Source organism: Phocoena phocoena, chromosome 4, assembly GCF_963924675.1.
Source record: "Phocoena phocoena chromosome 4, mPhoPho1.1, whole genome shotgun sequence".
Classification (NCBI taxonomy): Eukaryota; Metazoa; Chordata; class Mammalia; order Artiodactyla; family Phocoenidae; genus Phocoena; species Phocoena phocoena.
This window is the reverse complement of record NC_089222.1, coordinates 110,986,296-111,008,325: the sequence shown is the minus strand read 5'-3', so window position 1 is coordinate 111,008,325 and position 22,030 is coordinate 110,986,296. Positions and strand designations below refer to the sequence as shown.

The 22,030-nt window shown below is 37.4% G+C and overlaps 1 pseudogene; it reads left to right on the top strand.

Annotated features, from left to right (window-relative positions):
- The first annotated feature begins 5,120 nt into the window (after nucleotides 1-5,120).
- LOC136122076 (inositol polyphosphate 1-phosphatase pseudogene) lies at nucleotides 5,121-7,219 on the top strand (annotated as a pseudogene).
- The last annotated feature ends 14,811 nt before the right edge of the window (nucleotides 7,220-22,030 follow it).

Sequence of the window (22,030 nt, the reverse complement as noted above, 5' to 3'; positions counted from 1 at the left end):
AACTTAAACACATTCTCATAGCTAAAGCAAATACTGTGACGAGGGGATGAATTGTAATGATTGGTATAGTCAAGGATTCATGCTTACTTCCCTAGATGGGAGTTTGGTCAACCTCCCTGGAATAGCACTTAGAAACTAGGGACAACGATAAAGAGTATGCAGTAACAATGACTGCTTAGGAGAAAACAAACACGTGTCCACGGCAATAATTAATATTCTACTGTCTCCCTCAGAGAATATCATGATAAACCCTCTAATTTTAAATACTTTAAAGACAAGAGGGGATAAATAATAAATAATCATTAAAATATTAAATAAATTGCTCATGCTTCTCCACACTGGACTTACTTATGGATGTCATTGGAAGAAACAACTACTTTCTAGATATTAATTTAATATACAACTATCATAAAATGGCCATATAAAGAGGTCTTCTGAATCTTGTTTTTGGTCATTCTTCATATGCTAAACTGGTAATAGCTGGAGGATGTTCTTAAGTACATGGGCATTAGTCAACACGCCATAAACATCATATGGAGAGAGCAAAGGGAACACACACTTTTTTTCTCCAGAATGCCATTTTCCAAATTAAGGTATAGGCAGTTTAGGAAAGAGAATCCACTTCTACTGGTCTCTGAATTCCTGCTATCCTATATACTAGTTTTTCTTTGAAAAATACTTGAATGAGGAAATGGAATTTGGTCATTTTAGTGTTCTTTGACCTGGTCACATTTTACTTTTATTATGAAATTAGTGTCTCTTTCCACTCAAAGCAAAAATTCTCAATTTTCCAAGTTATTCAAACAGAATACATTTGTAATATGTCCATTTATTTGATTTAAATAATTCATGTCCAGCTAAGGATAAACTTTTATGTCAAGCTCCCTTTGCCTCCCTTAGTAATGCAGAAAAGAACAGAAGCTAATAATAGGTGTAGTCACATTTAATTACTAGAATTAATGGAAAGACTTTGTAATTACTTTCTATAAAGCTTTTTTTTTTTTAATTCAATGAAAACAGGCCAGAAAAGCAGCTAATTTCAGAAATCCTGTGGCTGCTTGCCAAGGGTTTAAGCAACCAATGATAGTCAGGGTCATTGGCTCTTTGAAAAACCAGGGGTGCCGGATAGTTGTAGGTTTCAGTAGCACCACTGGGAACTTTCAATTTAACTTGATACTTAAAGCGGCCAGTGGGAGTTTTCAATAAACTCAGTCAATGTTGAAAGCAAAGTGCTATTAAAAACATGGGTAAACATTGATTTTAGGCTTTAGGGCCATTCAGGAACTCTTCTTGGGAAGGTCTCTATCACCTCATTCCTACAGTAAGAAGTGACTGCTGTGGTAACATGTAACATGCACTCACTAGTTGTCACATCACTTTCTTGTCTGTGTTCATGAATGATTGCATTTTTAAATCATGTAGCATTTTCTTAGAAACCATCTTAGGATGAGAAACTTCTTCAGATTTTGAGGACTCGTGCCGCATGCATATCTAATTTTCAATATGGCTGTAATTTTTGGCAGTGTGACAGGCAACAAATCTTGTGTTTTGAGCGTTTCCATTAGTGTCACTTCTGAATCTATCACCATTCAACTTATGTCTCCTGAAATGTGTTTGGCTGATCTGGACATAAATGGGCTGTGAATCGTAGCTGCAGATGGCTCAAAAACATATTTTACAGTGAGCAAACTCTGGATGACTGAAAGAACATTGACAGAAATACTACAAGAAAAAAGTGTATGTCATTTCAATGACTGAGGGAATAAACTAAAATCAAAGCAACAAGAAGAATATGAAACTGCTCCCCAACAAAAATTGTCACAGCCCCCTGATGGATTAAAATGAATTTGGCCATTTCAAGCAAAAACCATAAGACTTTCCCATTCTCCTCAACATAGAGGATTTTCTGGTTGGGTATTGGGCTGCCAGGATATGAGAGGCCGTGAGCTCTCAGAAGTGACTCACTGTGGGGAAGGTCAGTGTCAAACTGAGCCAGAGTCCATGAGGGTAATGAGGAACCTGCTGAGTATACCCAGGTGAATGCCAAGTCCAGAGGGACAGAGCCTGATGATAAACAAGAGGAAACATCCTGATTGGGAACCAGATTGCAGCTGAGGCAGATTGTGGAGAAATGAAGAGAAACAGGGCCAAGTGTTAGGAAGAGGTATTTAGCTGCATTATATTAATAACAATTGCTTAGAAAACTATTGAACTTATTTAAATATTACTAAAAGCTACTTCCAACAATGTTTATAATTTATCACTTTAAAGTTTCCTGTAAGTGAACTACAGAAATATTTGATACCAGTTGGAATCTTCTCTTTATTTTGTTTGCTGTTGATCTTGGTTCTCTTTTGATTTTCTGATATTTGACTCTCCAGGAACTTAGTGGTCCTGTTCAATGTGGAAAATTATTTCAATATTTGGGGGCATAATTTGCTCATTTTAAGTTTTTCTTTTCATTTATTTTGTTAGTTGAATGTTATCTTCCCAATCAATCCTCTGTTTTTTTGACTGTTTTTTTTATTCCACACTCTTTTCCTCTTTGCCATTACTCCAACAAGACTGCGTTTACTTATTCAAATTATATTTTTTAAATTTGCAAATTTCTTTTGCATTCTCTGCAATTTTTACAGGAAACTTTTCTTGTGTGTATTTTATGACCTCAATAACTTATCAAACAACTCCGAGGATACAAACTTAAAATGTGTAAACATTTCTACAGCTTTCTCCTTATCCAAAGTGCTGTTTTCTCAAAGATCTGGTGACTTTGGCTTTCTGTTAATATTTAAGAATAAAGAGTTAGTTTGGATCACAGCTTTTTCTATTTGGATACATTTCTCAATATGTATGCCTTGTTATTTAATCTGTCAGAAATACTTTAATAGCATTTGCATGTTGATCACTGTATGTAGGTGTCTTTGGTTTCCTCTGTCATTATGTATTGAAACTTAGTTTCTCCAAAGCCCTGTTTCCTTGATTATAAGTCTGACGGGCAGTTAAAGATATTGGGGAGAGCTGTGGGACTTGCAGGCAAGCTTTGGTAACCGTATGTGGAAACCAGAAGCAGACCCACTGTTGCTCCTACCCCTCCTCTGCAAATCTCAAATGAGATGAAATAACTTTGAAGTCCTAACTTCATCTTAGAAAACTTCATTTTTCCCCAGCCATGCAATTTCTATAAACAGAGCTCCAGTATTTTCCTTGGGAAAAACGCCAGGTGCTAAAACCCTATATAAGCTGAATTGGGTGGGGGATGGAGGATGAGTCAGGCCAAACGACCCAGCAAATTTTACCACAGAAAGCCTTTCAATTAACCCATTTTCTGCCCCACTACTCATTCCCACTGTCAAAACTTAACCTGTCCCAAAGTCTAGGCTTTAAAAAAATATTACCTCCCATCTCTACTTTACCTTGTTTTTTTGTGCAAGATTGCAGCTGCTTCTATTCTGATTAATTTCTCATTTTGTATGTCTTGATTTTCAACCTGTCAGAAATATTTTTAATTGTGTTTGCATGTTAATGACCCATCTCTGCTATGAACACCATACTCGTCACTATTACAGATTTTAACGTTTTGTACTTCATGACAATAAGATTTAGGGGGAACTAGAGGGCAGATAAGGTTGCTCCTTCTGCTAACTTGAACTAAAATTTCTAATATGATTTTTTAAACTCAAAAAATGTATTAATTTTCTGTTGTTGCTGTAACAAATTACCACTAACTTAGTGGCTTACAGCAACACAAATATTATCTTATAACTTGGAGTTCAGAAGTCTAAAAATGGGTCATATGGGACTAAAATCATAGTCTTAGTACCACTGAGTTCCTTCTGGAGATTCTAGGGAAGAATCTATTCCTTCCTTTTCCAGCTTCTGGAGGCTGCTCAGGTTCCTTGGCTAATGGCTGAATCACTCATTAAGCAAGATCTGCTTAATTGTCACATCTTCTCTGACTCTCCTGCATCCTTCTTGCTCTTGTAAAAGCCCTAGTGATTACATTGGGCCCACATGAATAATTCAGAATTATCTTCCTATCTCAAGATCATATGCAAAGTCCCCTTTGCCGTGTAAGGTAACGTATTCACAGGTTCCAGGGATTAGGATATAGACAAGTTTGAGGGGTAATTATTCTGCCTACCATAAACATGTACATGATATTATGTCATCAGTCAGCATCCGGCACATTCTAAATAATTGCTACAGAGATATTCCATCAACTATATATCATAATTTATTTAACCAATATATCTGCTGGCATGTCTTCCACCTAACTGAGGGTACAGATATAAATGGGAAACTCCAGAACTCCTTACAATCTGTGTCAAAGTAGAGATAAAAATCTAAATTCTCTGAATGATGTACATTTTATAACAAAATGTATCAATTACTTTTAATGCTTGTTCTTATGATAAATAGAGATTCCACCAATTTATACACCCGTATTCTTCTTTAAGCAACTGGAAATCACAGTCTTTTTTTTTTTTTTTTTTTTTTTTTGCGGTAAGCGGGCCTCTCACTGTTGTGGCCTCTCCTGTTGCGGAGCACAGGCTCCGGACGCGGAGGCCCAGCGGCCATGGCTCACGGGCCTAGCCGCTCCGCGGCATGTGGGATCTTCCAGGTCTGGGGCACGAACCCATGTCCCTTGCATCGGCAGGCGGACTCTCAACCACTGCGCCACCAGGGAAGCCCAGAAAACACAGTCTTTTATGATTCTCAGTTATGGGGATGAGATTCATTACTTTAAATTGTTAGGTTACATTGTGTAGTAGTAACAAAGTGGTTAAAGGCAAGAAACTGTGACAAGAAAGTTGACAGTATTTAGACATATTCTGCAAACCACTCATCAACTCTAAAAATTAAGAACTCATGTAAATTTAGTTATCAGTACCTGCCTGAAACTGAAACTTCAGAGTTTCCAGAATTAGGCGAGAAACGTTGATACTTCCAAACATGTAGTCTTCGCCATCTATGAAACAATTTTGTCTAAAGAAGTGATAAAAGAGTGAGGAAGTCAGTTAAGAGAACTCTCATAGACTACTTAAGAGCTAGAATTAAAGCTGACATTTCCTTTATATTCTCTACATTACTGAGCCTAGTTTTGCGTTTGTTGGAGCTCGATGGGTACTTGCTGATAGATTAGTTGAATTCTAATAAGCAGCCAGAAAAAAATCATTGAGAAGCTGAGCATAAGAATGTCCATCTCAGGTTCTAGGGTTAGTTTCTTACAGGATTCAATGACTTAAGAACGGTTTACCTTTGTGATGCCTCCTGAAAATGGCCTCTCTGAAACATAAAAAAACCCTTTCATTACTGGGACTTCAGTTTGAACACAGTTTTCTTGTAGAGAACAAAGACAAGACAGAATAACTACTCCCTGAAGTTCTTAAAGGTAAAATACACCTTATAGCCACTGACTGTTGACACAGAAAAATATCTCATATATGTACTGATTTATAAAGAAAAGAATATTGTCTTCACAACCAGATTGTTCATAGAAACTATGTTTGAAAAATAAAACTTCAGATTTTGGTCAAGACAGCCATATCATCAGCAATTTTCAGAGATCTGAAGTTGAGATCATTTTAATATTGAACAGACATTCTCCATCCTATGCCAATCATTATTTATGAGTGACTTCAATTGCTGAATTAAAGAACTGTGATATACAGAACTGCAAAACTGTATCATTAAACCACTGAATATGAAAGAAGAAGGCTGTGAAACCCTGGGGTGCTACAAGCAGCAACACAATGTGCTGTGAAAACACATTAATTTTGGAAGGATCTGTCCCACCACCATCATTTGACCCTGAAACAAAACCAAAACAAAACAACACAAAACAAGAAACCAAACAAAGCCTGCACAGGTACAGAATGTTTCATCTTTGAGCAGCACAACAGAAAATAACTAACACAGTTTGGCACTGAAAAGTACAAAATGCTTTCAAAGCTGGAGCAATTGACCATCCATTTTAGCCACTGTCCCTACAATAAAGGATAGGAGAGGGAGAGTGAAAAGTAATTGCTCACCACAGTGTTATTTTATCATCCTTTATAGCTGGCTTTTCTTGTTTCAGAGAGGAAATATTATTTGGAATGTGAATTAGAAAATTTCAGAAGTGTTTTCCTGATAGTATAAGAGGTATTTGTTCCTATTTGATTCTCTTTCTAAACTTAGAATTAATGAATTTTATCATTTCTCCTTGATTTTTTCTTATATTTACAGAGAAAAGCTGTATTTTTCTACTATTTAGAAATAGACTGGAAGACACACCCATAAATTGTGTGTAGTTTTGCAAATATTTCTGTCTCAGGAAATGAATGAAGAAAAAAAATTCTGTTGTTTTATTTTGGCATAATAAGGGTTCCAGTAGCCAGAGAAGAACTCCCTCCAGAACTAACCATGGCAGGGAAATTTACCCCTGCAACAAACACTTCCTTTTCAATTTATACAGCATCCAAACACTAGCCAGTGTATTGCCATTTTTTTTCTGACTGGCCTAATACTTTGTTTGGAGTAAACCTTGGCAGTGTACTACTCTAAGTGTAGGATGTCCATCTACACCATAGCAGATGCATCAATCATTAGTGGTCTAACCCATTAAAGCCAACCAAGGAATCTTCCCCTATGAACTTAAGTGCCTCACCATTTTAACTGCCTATGACATACAGACAGGAGTGCCTTTGATGGGAGTCACCAATCAACCTTTTTTATCCCAAGACCCAAACACACTTAGGTAGAAAGAATAGTGCTACTGGTGTCTTTCTTAAAAGGAGACCAATATTCATTCACTTCAGGCCCCATCTCTAAAAGAAAGGTAGTAAAATACAGAGCCAACTGACAGAAAACATCAGCTCTGAGGTGAAATTCTCCCACCAGTTTTCAACCGTCATTAGTACAAGTGAAAAGGAGACTGTTAAAGCTGCCTTGTCATGTGTATGTGGAGGCTGCATATTCTGGGCAGCTGGGGCTGGTTACAAGAGCCTTTTGTGTTGTCCTGGGTCTTGTTTACATTTACATTTTTCCAGAGGATACCACCTTCAAGTGGGACTTTTGTACTGCTCATGCCATACTCAGGACCATGGGTGGGGAAATGGTAGAATTAAAAGAAAGCTTGTAAAGAAATCCAGAAACAGCACTTGATTTGCCACAGTTGGTGTGCCACATGGGAAATGAAGGCACTGCTGAAGTAGATAAATATTACTGGTGTAGGTAAATAAGGCAATTGTCACAAATATTTATAGTAAGATTTATTCAGGGCATTGGTTATTTGCATAATCAATAGCTGGTGTCTGAAACACTTTGAGGTCCTCCAGAGATTTGCATTTCAGGTTATTGTTTAGCAAGACACTATTACCCTTAAGCTAGAGAGAAGCTGAGTGGAGAAGTCTCATAGAATTCTCATTAGAGCCCTGGGGACAGTGGAACAAGCACACAGTGGACTTACCCAGTGGGAGCTGAAACCACAGAGAAGCAACAGCCTTGGCCAGAAAGCCTTCTAAGGCTGAAACTGTGACAGCAATATCCTGAATTCTGTCATCAATCCTCCAGTTTTCCACCAGTGTTTCCCAATGATAAATCCTAGTTTGCAACCAACAAATGACACTAGAGTTAGAAATACTAAGCTGGCACATGTCAGGTGCCTTGCAGTTCAGTGAAGATCAGGGGAAGGGTAAGGAATGGATATGAGGGCAGCCAAGGAGATCTGGGAATAATTTTCAAAGGATCACTGGTTCTTGTGATCTATCTTGGTCTTGTAACATAAAACCCTGGTCCTCTTTCTGGAGAAATGCTCTCCCCACCCATTGCTTACTACCAACCCTCACTTCTAACCCCTTTTGCTATATAAACAGGCTGGTTAAAAAACATGATGCAAAATCTGTGAGCCCTTGTAAAAAGTAGTGATTTATCAATGAAGATTTAGAATAATGGATATAAAAGAGGTACTCACACATTCATTCTCCAGTCTGTGGACATGAATATTCTTATTAGTATCTAGTATCATCTCTTCTTATTCAGTTCCAGGAATCATCCCTCTGCATTCTTTACTTGTAAATGTGTCATATCTGGTTATTTTAGTCCATTTGGGTTGCTCTAACGAAAGTACCATATACTGGGTAGCTTAAACAATGAACATTTATTTCTTATAGTTCTCGAGGCTAGATAATCCAAGATCAAGGCACCAGTAATTCAGTGTCTGGTAAGAGCTCACTTCCTGGTTTATAGATGGCTGTATTCTCCCTGTGTCCTCACATGAATGAAGGGTGGAAGGAGAGCTCTTGGATTCCTAATAAGGGCACTAATTCCATTCACAAGGACTCCATCCTCATGACCTAATCACATCCCAAAAGTCCACTGCCAAACATCATCACCTTGGGGATTAGATTTCAATCTATGAATTAGGCAGGAACACAAGTATTCTTCTACAGCACTGGCTAATTTTATATCTCTCATCACAAGAAAAATAGACTCTGCTATTACTCACTGTTCCATGGCCCTATATTCAATACAGAATTTGTCTTTACTGAAACTATACAGACTTTTTGGCCTCTACATTTTCCTAATATTTACATAATTCTAGGGTTTCATCATTACTCATTATGTTGATCATCTATCATGCTGCCCATGAAAGCTGGCTCCTGATGACTCTCTTAAAGATTGTTACTGTGCTTTGTTGATGGTAATCACGAATCAGTCCTACCCAGAATACACAGAAAATTGTGAACAATAATTCAGTTTTTGGTCATGTTAAACTGACTGTTTAGAATTTTATAGTGTTAACATAGAATAACACATCTTCCAAAAACAGCACTCTGAAAGTCTTTAGACCATAACCACTGCATTTCCAGGTTGGGACCTGTTCCAGTTTTGATGCACCCATCTTTTGAAGCTACCATCAGAAGGGACAATAAGAATGTTTGTCCCTTATCTGGAAGAACGTCCTAGAAGACCATCCTAGAAGACATAGGAAGTGACCACATTGATTGGAAGGGCTGGTTTGTACTGTGGAGTAACAGTGTTATATCCTCTCAGAGGAGATAGTTGTGGTCACTTGTATTAGTTTCATAGGGCTGCCATAACAAAATACTACAAACTATATGGATTAAGCAATGGAAATTTATTGTCTCACCTCTCTGGAGGCTAGGATTGCTTCCTTCCAATGACTATGAGGGAGGAACTGTTCCATGCCTGTCTCCTAGTTCCTGGTGGTTTGCTGGCAATCTTTGGTGTTCTTTGGCTTGTGGCATTGTAATTCAAAGCCCCCCATGACATCTTCTCTGTTTCTCAGTCTCTATGTCCAAATTTATCCTTTTTGGAAGGATACAGACATATTGGATTATGTCTGTATTATCATACATACAGACATACTGTATGATATCATATATTATCATATCCTAATGACTTCATCTTAACTTGATCATCTACAAAGCCCCTGTTTCCAAATAAGGTCACAGTCACAGGTACCGGGCATTAGGACTTCAACACGTTTTAGGGAGTCACAATTCAATCCAGAATACTGTTCTTGTCTGACTGCCTGATGTTTGACATAGAGCTTGCAGAAGGGGTGGGGTAACTGTACTTGGTGCCAATGATAGGCTACACATAGGGTAAAAGATGCCTAATACCACCCCCACTGCTCCTCAGTGTTGTGGAGGTGAGGTGGGCTGCATGGTTGAAATCAAATGGGAGAGAGCTATTTGAGCCCACACCTGTGGCTCAAGCCCAAGGTTTAGCAATGTGTTGTTGGAGAACATGAGTTCTAAATTAATCCTACCTCTGACATGAATGAGAGTTAACAAAAATCATAGCATTAGCACCATTCTGGCAGCTTAATATTACATGATCCTGTGAGAGAATCCTATTTCTCCCATTTCTTTGGTGGTATGGAAGTACTTTTTGGTTTTTAATTTTCTATTTTTATTTCTTATTGCTTATTTCCATGGGAATCTCTATAGTGTTAGACACCACTTATCTAGAAGAAAAGAATAATACACCAATATCTTTCAATAGGAAATTAAAAATTGAAAAGTGCTTCCAGACAAATATACTGTTGATGATATAATGTATAGCCAAGTGACACATAAGTATGAAATGATTTTCTCAGTTTTACTTTATATCAAAATCTGTGGATTAAGCAGAAATTTGTTTTAGTTATTGAATCAAGTAATTAAAAGAACAGAAGACAAATTCCATTTACATTGAAGTTAATAAATTGGTTATCTTTCTATTTTCAGGGTTTATGATGATCTTCTGAGTAATGGACTCTAGGAGCACATAACTTGACATTTTGGTCTCTAATTCAGGGATACATTGAAAAGAAAAGCAGCTATGTAGAAATTATTAATGTCAATGATGTTAAAAATTCCTCACTGAAGAAAACTTAAATGGAAAAGTACTTTAAAACTATAATCTGTGACTTGAAGTACAAGTTAAAATATATTTTTAAAAGTTATCCTCAAAAGATGTGTTTTTCATTAAAAAGAAGATAGCTGAAACAATGTTCTAATCTCAAAGTACATGAAATTTCAAATTCTAAGGAGGATACATGTACAACAATGTAATTATCTAAGTAGTTTTGAGGAGGAAAAAAGTTTTCTTCTTTTAATAAAGACTTATTATTATTTCACTAAATGAATCATAGTTTGACTAAATTCAGTTTTTAATTCAGTGATAATTCAGCTTTTAAAAGTTAGGCTTTATCATAGTCTAGAGGAAAGAGGGTGAGAAAAAAACATCTACAGCAGTGTTTTGTTACCTTATGACTTCATGAGACATTTATATCATGGGACCAGAGTCTGGTTCTCAGTACTTTTTAATCTGGATATTGATTCTTATCAGTCTACCTAGGGATGTTCATATGCTAGTATATTCATCCAAATAACAATAGATTAATTTAAAAGTCAGAAAGCAGTTTTATAACTGTGCATGGAGACATTCAAATGTTTAATCATGATCACCATTTACATGCTAACTCAATATTTTAGTAGCTTCCTGCATTCTAAAGAAGTAAGTTTAATATACTTATCTTGGCATGTGATATACAGTGACCTTATTCTGAACATATTTCTACACTTATCTGTGATTACTCCTCTCCATACCCGCTATATTCCAGAAATTTTTCCAGTTTCACCTTTTTCCTTTTATGAGTTAACTACATTATACCCTCCACTTTACGTGCCATTCCTCCTTTCAAGAGACGTTGACATCTTTACAGATTCAGCTCATGTTATCCCCTTCATGAAAGCTTCTCCTATTCTACTCTCTGCTTCCAAATGACAGATGAAGAATTATTAATTCTTTTCTATATCCTTTTACTTAATATTGTAGCTATGTCTTCATGGATTTATTTCCCCTATGATTACATACCTTTAAAGCAGCAAATAAGATATTGACATATTAATTATTGCATTCTCCGTAGCTTTATGCAAAATGTCTTCTACTTAGTATTTTCTCAATAAAATGATAATTTAATTAAGTATGCTGAGACTTTAAAAAACAGTTAAACAAAATATTTATACTGGTTAAACAGTTTGCAAATTTATTAAAAGATCTGATTGGAGGAAATTTGAGGATTTTAATTAGTAGCATTAATAAAATCTGGTAGTTTAATCCAACCCTTTATAAAAAAGGACATATTTGCCAAGAAAATATAAACATTTATCTTCAGTGTTGTGATTACTATTCTCTAAGTAAGAGCCAACATATTGCTAAATGCTTGGCCCATAAGTAGACACTCAAGAAATATTGCCTGAATGGATGCCAGTGTCAGATTCTAGTCTTTTGGCTCTCCATTTTTTCCCCCAGATTTCAGTCATGACTTAGCATTCTGCTGACGTTACATAGAAGAAGTTACAATTAATTAGGTCACAGTTTATCTTATATTGGCTTTATCTGAGTCTCTTTAATGAGATTTGAGAAGCCCCCGTGTGTAATCATTCTCACATTTAGGAACCATCTGTTAGAATAGGTCACTTCTGCAGATGGTTATTCTCATTAATTTATGTTGAATCTTTCCAGCTTCAAGATCAGAGTGAAATTTTCTTACTAGTTCCCAATCTTTGGAGGAACACCTCATTTGGAGTCTTTAGCCATCTATGATCTGGAGAAAGAACTAAACGTACCTTAATTTATACACAAATTCCTTTTACAGTGAGAATGATTCACATGATATGTAGTACAAGTTAAATTGACTCCACATTTATACAGCCTATTGTTACTCTCCATGGAGAGCCAGTATGCCATTTAGAAAGGTGGTAATTTGAGCCTTAATTACTATTGACTCAAATGGTGGCTCACGACAACTATGTTCCTTCAGAAATGGCACACAATGAATCCTACTGAATTCTTACATCTTCATTTAATCTTAACATTGGAGATAGCAGAGCTTGAACTCTGCATAAAAGTATGTCCAAAATTGTCTGTAAAGAGGAATATTTGGTCTGCACCTTTTCAGCTACTCTGTCTTTCTACACTGGTTGAACAGCAGTGTTATTGAAAACAGTCCTAAATTATATATTTTGCATTAATGACACTGACTACTTGTACCAATGGATAAAGTAAACATGAACACTCAATGATTTTAGAGAAAGGCAGAATAACCCCAATATCAGAACATGGCATTATAAAAATATGTATTCTGCTCATGAAAGCAGAAAATTACTATCATAAAATTGAATGCTTTTATTGAAGTGAAGTAGAGAGAGATTACTAAATGTTAGAATTGAAAGAACCTTAGCGACCTTCTTAATTATTTCACTTTTCAATAAGAAAATAACTACAGAAATCTGTTGTGATCAACATATAATCAAACAGCTAATTATGGAAAACAAGAACTAGAATTAGGTATCCAGGCTTTCAACACTGTGTGTGTGTGTTTAATAGAATATACATTTTTTCTTTTGAGAAGATTTTTGTTCACAGCAAAGTTGAGTGAAAGGTACAGAGAATTCCCATATGCCTCCTGCCCCCACATATATATAGCTTCCCATTTTATCAACATCTCCCACCAGAGTGGTACATTTGTTACAATTGATGAACTTACACTGACAAATCATAATCACCTAAAATCCATTGTTCATATTGGGGTTCACTCTTGGTGTTACATTCTATGGGATTGAACAAATGTATAATGACATATGCCTAACTTTACAGTTCCACTGAATAGTTCCACTACACTACACTGAGTAGTTCCACTGATCTAAAATCCTCTGTACTGCATCTAATCATCCCTCCCTCTTCTGTAACCCTGGAAACCACTATTTTTTTTTTTTTTTTTTTTTTTTTTACTGTCTCCATTGTTAGGCTTTTTCCAGAATAACATATAGTTGGATTCATAGTATGGAGCCAATTTTTCAAATTGGCTTCTTTCACTTAGTAATATGTATTTAAGATTTCTCCATGTCTTTTCTGTACTAAGTTCTTTTTAGCATTGAATAACATTCCATTGCCCTGATGTACCACAGTGTATTCATCCATTCACTTATTGAAAGGCATTTGGTTCCTTCCAGTTTTGGCAATTATAAATAAGGCTGTTATAGACAAGCTGTGTGCAGGTTTTTATGTAGACAAAAGTTGTCAACTCATTTGTGTAAACACCAAAAAGTGTAATTACTGGATTGTATAGTAAGAATATGATTAGTTTTATAAGAAATCACCAAACAGTTCTCAAAGTGGCTGTATCATTTTACATTGCCACCAGCAATGCATCCTCACTAGGATCTGGTGGTGTTAGTGTTCTGGATTCTGACTACCCTAATATGGGTGTAGTATATCTTTTGTTGTTTTTTTAATTTGTATTTCCCTGATGACATGTGACGTGGAACAACTTTTCATATGCTTATTTGCCAACTGTGTATTTTATTTAGCAAGGTGTCTGTTAAGACTTTGGCCCATTTTTTAATCAGTTGTTTGTTTTCTTACTGTTTTAAGAGCTTTTTAAAAAATATGTGGGATAATGGTCCTTTATCAGATATGTATTTGCAAATATTTTCTCCCAGTTCAGCTTGTGTTTTCATTCTCTTGCCAGTGTCTTTCACAAAGCAGAAATTATTACTTTTACTGAAGTCCAGCTTATCAATTATATGTTTCATGGATCATGATTTTGGTGTTGTATATAAAGACATTGCCATATCCTAGGTTGTTCAGGTTTCTCCTATGTTATCTTCCAGGAATTTTATAGTTTGACATTTTACATTTAGGTGTATAAGACATTTTGAGTTAATTTTTGTGAAGGGTGTAAAGTCTATGTCTAGATTGAATTTTTGCATGTGGATGTCCAGTTGTTCCAGCACCATTTGTTAGAAAAACTATCTTTGCTCCATTGTATTTCTTTTGTACCTTTGTCAAAGATCTGTTGATGGTATTTGTCTGGGTATATTTCTATGCTCTCTGTTCTGTTCCCTTGATCTATTTGTCTATTCTTCTTTTTTTAAATAAATTTATTTATTTTTATTTTTATTTATTTTTGGCTGCATTGGGTCTACTGCTGCGCGAGGGCTTTCTCTAGTTGCGGCTAGCGGGGGATACTTTTCATTGCAGTGTGCGGGCTTTTCATTGCAGTGGCTTCTCTTGTTGTGGAGCACGGGCTCTAGGAGCATGGGCTTCAGTAGTTGTGACACGTGGGCTCAGTAGTTGTGACACGTGGGCTCTAGCGGGCTCTAGAGCACAGGCTGAGTAGTTGTGGCTCACGGGCTTAGTTGTTCCGTGGCATGTGGGATTTTCCCGGACCAGGGCTCAAACCCATGTCCCCTGCATTGGCAGGCAGATTCTTAACCATTGCACCACCAGGGAAGCCCTATTTGTCTGTTTTTTGCTAGTGCAAAACAGTCTTCATTACTGAAACTTTATAGTAAGTCTTGAGCTGGGTTAGTGTCTGTCCAACTTTATTCTTCCCTTTTAATATTTTTTGGCTATTCTGGGTCTTTTGCCTCTCCATGTAATCTTTAGAATCAGTTTGTTGATATCCACACATAACTTCTGGGATTTTGATTGATTGAGATTGCAGTGAATCTACAGATCAAGTTGGGAAGAACTGACATCTTGACAATCTTGAGTCTTCCCGTTCATGAACATGGAATAGCTCTCCATTTTTTTAGATCTTCTTTGCTTTCTTTTATCAGACTTTCATAATTTTCCTCATATAGATTTTGCAAATATTTTGTTAGTACATAATTATATACCTAGGTATTTCATCTGTGGGGTTGTGAATATAGATGCTATTTTTAAAAAAAATTTTATTTGGAGGACCTTCAAGATGGCAGAGGACAAAGACATGGAGATCACCTTCCTTCCCACAAATACATCAAAAATATATGTACATGTGGAATAACTCCTACAGAACACCTACTGAATGCTGGCAGAACACCTCAGACTTCTCAAAAGGCAAGAAACACCCACATATACCTGGGTAGGGCAAAAAAAAGAGAGAAGAAACAGAGACAAAAGAATAGGGACAGATCCTGCACCTCTGGGAGAGAGCTGTGAAGAAGGAAAAGGTTCCACGCATAAGGAAACCCCTTCACTGGCGGAGATGGGGTGTGGATGGGGGGGAAGCATCGGAGCCACGGAGGAGAGTGCAGCAACAGGGGTGCAGAGGGCAAAGCAGAGAGATTCCTGCACAGAGGATCAGTACTGACCAGCACTCACCAGCCCGAGAGGCTTGTCTGCTCACCGGCTAGGGTGGGTGGGGCCTGGGAGCTGAGGTTCAGTCATTGGAGGTCAGATCCCAGGGAGAGGACTGGGGTTGGCTGTGTGAACACAGCCTGAAGGGGGTTAGTGTGCCACAGCTAGATGTGAAGGATTCCGGGGAAAATTCTGGACCTGTCTAAGAGGCAAGAGACCATTGTTTCGGGGTGCATGAGGGAGGAGATTCAGAGCACTGCCTATATGAGTTCTAGGGACAGACACGAGCCGTGGCTATCAGCGCAGACACCAGAGACTGGCATGAAACGCTAAGGCTGCTGCTGCAGCCACCAAGAAGCCTGTGTGCAAGCACAGGTCACTATCCACATCTCCCCTCCATGGAGCCTGTGTAGCCTGCCACTGCCAGAGTCCCGTGATCCACAGACAACATCCCCGGGTGAACACACTGCACACCTCACGCTGTTGCAATGTCATGCAGGTCTCTGCCGGCCTGAGTAATTCAGAGCCCCCTAATAAGCCACTGCTTTAACACTGTACTATCTGGGCGAGAAACAGATTCCAGAGGGCAACCTACATGCAGAGCCGGGGCCAGATCCAAAGGTGAACACAAGGAGCTGTGCGAACAAAGAAGAGAAAGGTAAATTTCTCAGTGCAGCCTCAGGAGCAGTGGATTAAATTATCACAATCAACTTGATGTACCCTGCATCTGTGGAACACCTGAATAGACAACAAATCATGCCAAAATTGAAATGATGGACTTCAGGAACAACTGTAGACTTGGGGTTTGCTGTATGCGACTGACTAGTTTCTGATTAATATGTTTATATTAGTTTAGTTTTTAGTGCTTGTTACCATTGGTGGATTTGTTTATTGGTTTGCTTGCTCTCTTCTTTTAATTTTATTTTAATATTTTTCATTTTATTAATTTAATTTAATTTTATTTATATTTCTGTCTTTCTTTCTTTCTTTTCTACCTTTTCTTCTGAGCCATGGGGCTGAGAGGCTCATGATGCTCTGGCCGGGTGTCAGGCCTGAACCTCTCAGGTGGGAGAGCTGAGTTCAAGACATTGGACTAACAGAGACTTCCTGGCCCACTGTAATATCAATCAGTGAGAGCTCTCTCAAAGATCTCTGTCTCAACGGTACACAGCTCCATTCAATGACCAGCAAGCTACAGTGCTGGACAACCCATGCCAAACAACTTGCAAGACAGGAACACAACCCCACTCATTAGTGGACAGGCTGCCTAAAATCATAATAAGTTCACAGACACCCCAAAACAAACCTCCGGACATGGTCCTGCTCACTGGAAAGACAAGATCTAGCCTCATCCACCTGAACACAGGCACCAGTCCCCTCCACCAGGAAACGTACATGACCCACTGAACCAACTTTACCCATTGGGGGCACACACCAAATAAAACAGAAACTACGAACCTGCATCCTGCAAAAAGAAAACCACAAATACAGTAAGTTAAGCAAAATGAGAAGACAGAGAAATACGCAGCAGATGAAGGAGCAAGGTAAAACCCCACCAGACCAAACAAATGAAGAGGAAGTAGGCAGTCTACCTGAAAAAGAATTCAGAGTAATGATAGTAAAGATGATCCAAAATCTTGGAAACAGAATGGAGAAAATAAAAGAAACATTTAACAAGGAACTAGAAGAACTAAGGAGCAAACAAACAATGATGAACAACACAATAAATGAAATTAAAAATTCTCTACAAGACATCAATAGCAGAATAACTGATTCAGAAGAATGGATAACTGACCTGGAAGATAAAATACTGGACATAACTACCACAGAGCAGAATAAAGAAAAAAGGAATGAAAAGAATTGAGGACAGTCACAGAGACCTCTGGGACAACATGTAACACACCGATATTCTAATTATAGGGATCCCAGAAGAAGAGAAAAAGAAAGCAACTGAGAAAATATTTGAAGAGATTATACTTGAAAGCTTCCATAATATGAGAAAGGAAAAGTCAATCAAGTCCCTGAAGCACAGAGAGTCCCATACAGTATAAATCCAAGGAGGAAAACGCCAAGAAACATATTAATCAAAATATCAAAAATTAAATACAAAGAAAAAAATATTAAAAGCAGAAAGGGAAAAGCAGCAAATAACATACAAGAGAATCTCCATAACGATAACAGCTGAAATTGAAATTGTGATTAAAAATCTTCCAACAAACAAAAGCCTAGGACCAGTTGGCTTCATGGGAGAATCCTATCTAGCATTCAGAGAAGAGCTAACACTTATCCTTCTCAAACTCTTCCAATATATAACAGAGGGAGGAACACTACCCAACTCATTTTATGAGGCCACCTGATACCAAAACCAGACAAAGATATCACACACACACAAAAAACCCTACAGACCAATATCACTGATGAACAGAGGTGCAAAAATCCTCAACAAGGTACTAACAAACATAATCCAGCAACGCATTAAAAGGAATATACAGCATGAACAAGTGGGGCTTATCCCAGGAATACAAGGATTCTTCAGTATATGCAAGTCAATCAATGTGATACACCATATTAACAAATGGAAGGATAAAAACCATGTGATCATCTCAATAGATGCAGAAAAAGCTTTTGACAAAATTCAACACACATTTGCGATAAAAACTCTCCAGAAAGTAGGCATAGAGGGAACTGACCTCAACATAATAAAGGCCATATATGACAAACCCCAGCCAACATCGTTCTCAATGGTGAAAAACTGAAGCCATTTCCACTAAGATCAGGAAAAGGACAAGGTTGCCCACTCTCACCACTGTTATTCAACATAGTTTTGGAAGTTTTAGCCATAGCAATCAGAGATGAAAAAGAAATGAAAGTATTCCAAATCAGAAAAGAAGAAGTAAAACTGTCACTGTTTGCAGATGACATGATACTATACATAGAGAATCCAAAAGATGCTACCAGAAAACTACTAGAGTTAATCAATGAATTTGGTAAAGGAGCAGGATCCAAAATTAATGCACAGAAATCTCTTGCATTCCTGTACCCTAATGATGAAAAATCTGAAAGAGAAATTAAGGAAACACTGCCATTTACCATTGCAACAAAAAGAATAAAATACCTAGGAATAAAACTACCTAAGGAGACAAAAGACCTGTATGCAGAAAACTATAAGAGACAGATGAAAGAAATTAAAGATGATACAAACAGATGGAGAGATATACCATGTTCTTGGATTGGAAGAATCAACAATGTGAAAATGACCCTACTACCCAAAGCAATCTACAAATTCAATGCAACCTCTATCAAACTACCAATGGCATTTTTTCACAAAACTAGAGCAATATATTTCACAATGTATATGGAAATACAAAAGACCCTGAATAGCCAAAGCAATCTTGAGAAAGAAAAACGGAACTTGACGAATCAGGCTCCCCGAGTTCAGACTGTAGTACAAAGCTACTGTAATCAAGACAGTATGGTACAGGCACAAAAACAGAAATATAGATAAATGGAACAGATTAGAAAACCTAGAGATAAAACCACATATGGCCACCTTATCTTTTATAAAGGAGGCAAGAATATACAATGGAGAAAAGACAGCCTCTTCGATAAGTGGTGCTGGGAAAACTAGACAGCTACCTGTAAAAGGATGAAAATAGAGCACTCCCTAACACCATGCACAAAAATAAACTCAAAATGGATTAAAGACCTAAATGTAAGGCCAGACACTATAAAACTCTTAGAGGAAAACATAGGCAGAAATCTCTATGACATAAATTACAGCAAGATCCATTTTGACCCATGTTCTAGAGAAATGGAAATAAAAACAAAAATTAAAAAATGGGACCTAATGAAACTTAAAACTTTTGCAGAGCAAAGGAAACCATAAACAAGACTAAAAGACAACCCTCAGAATGGAAGCAACTGACAAAGGATTAATCTCTGAAATAGACAAGCAGCTCATGCAGCTCAATATCAAGAAAACAAACAACCCAATCCAAAAATGGGCAGAAGATCTAAACAGACATTTCTCCAAAGAAGATATACAGATTGACAACAGGCACATGAAAGGATGCTCAACATCACTAATCATTAGAGAAATGCAAATCAAAACTACATTGAGGGCTTCCCTGGTGGCGCAGTGGTTGAGAGTCCACCTGCTGTTACATGGGATATGATTTCGTGCCCCGGTCTGGGAAGGTCCCACATGCCGCGGAGCGGCTGGGCCCGTGAGCCATGGGCACTGAGCCTGCACGTCCAGAAAAAAAAAAAAAAAAAGACAAAAAAAAACAAAAAAACAAAACTACATTGAGGTATCACCTCACACCAGTCAGAATGGCCATCATCAAAAAATCTACAGACAATGAACGCTGTCGAGGGTTTGGAGAAAAGGGAACCCTCTTGCACTGTTGGTGGGAATGTAAATTGATACAGCCACTATGGAGAACAATATGGAGGTTCCTTAGGAAAATAAAAATAGAACTACCATATGACCCAGCAATCCCAGTACTAGGCATATACCCTGAGAAAGCCATAATTCAAAAGAGTCATGTACCGCAATGTTAATTGCAGCACTATTTATAGTAGCCTGGACATGGAACCAACCTAAGTGTCCATTGAGAGATGAATGGATAAGGAATATGTGGCTCATATATACAATGGAATATTACTCAGCCATAAAAATTAGTGAAATTGGGTTATTTGTCATGAGGTCGATGGACCTAGAGTCTGTCATACAGAGTGAAGTAAGTCAGAAAGAGAAAACAAATACTGTATGCTAACACATATATATGGAATCTATTTAAAAAAATGGTTCTGAAGAACCTAAGGGCAGGACAAGAATAAAGACACAGATGTAGGAAATAGATTTGAGGACACAGGGATGGGGAAGGGTAAGCTGGGACAAAGTGAGAGAGTGGCATTGACATATATACACTACCAAATGTAAAATAGAAAGCTAGTGGGAAGCAGCTGCATAGCACAGGGAGATCAGCTCTGTGCTTTGTCATCACCTAGAGGGGTGGGATAGGGAGGGTGGGAGAAAGACGCGAGAGGGAGGGGGTATGGGGATGTATGTATACATATAGCTGATGCACTGTGTTATATACAGCAACAGCTAACAACATTTTAAGCAATTATACTCTAATAAAGATGTTTAAAAAAAAAGAAAAAAATATTGGAGTATAGTTGATTTAATATTTTGTTAGTTTCAGGTGCACAGCAGAGTGAATCAGTTATACATATACATATATCCACTGTTTTTTAGATTCTTTTCCCATATGGTCCATTACAGTGTATTGAGTAGAGTTCCCTGTGCTATACAGTATGTTCTTATTGTTTATCTAATTTATGTATAGTAGGGTGTATATGTCAATCCCAATCTTCCAATTTATCTGTCTCCCACCCCACACTTACCCTCTGGTAACCATACTTTTTTTTTTTTTTTTCTGCACCTGAAACTCTATTTCTGTTTTGTAGATAAGTTCATTTGTACTCTTTTTTTTGATTTCACATATAAGTGACATCATATGATATTTTTCTTTCTCTGACTTACTTCACTCAGTATAATAATCTCTAGGTCCATCTGTGTTGCTGCAAATGGCCTTATAACGTTCATTTTTGTGGACTAGTAATATTCCATTGTATACATCCAGAGAAAACCATAATTTGAAAAGATACATGCACCCCTATGTTCATTGCAGCACTATTTACAATAGCCAGGACATGGAGGCCACCTAAATGTCCATCAAGAGAGGAATGGATAAAGAAGATGTGGCACATATAAACAATGGTAGTTTGTTTTTAATTTAAATTCCACTTGTTCATTGCATGTATATAGGAAAGTGATTGACTTTTTTTGTGTGTGTGAAAATATGGTGTTTTTAATCTTACAAAAATAGAAAAAAATGGAACACTTCAAACATGAGTTTTAAAATGTGCTGGAATAAGTCATTAAAAACAATAACTAGAATGTATATTTTAAGGGATCTGCTACAATTTGAAAGTCAGGGTCCTACATTTATCTCTCTAATAGTGATAATGTATCCAAATGACTTATTTTTAAATTAATTTATTTTAATTTATTTATTTTTGGCTGCATTGAGTCTTCTTTGCTGCGCACAGACATTCTCTAGTTGTGGCGAGCGGGGGCTACTCTTGGTTGCAGTGCATGGGCTTTTCATTGTGGTGACTTGTCTTGTTGAAGAGCACAGGCTCTTGGAGCGCAGGCTTCAGTAGTTGTGGCACACAGGCTTAGTTGCTCCACGGAATGTGGGATCCTTCCGGACCAGGGCTCGAACCCATGTCCCCTGAATTGGCAGGTGGATTCTTAACCACTGTGCCACCAGGGAAGTCCCCCAGTGATTTTTTGGTAAGTATTTGACTCAAAATTATTTCTTTCACTCATTTA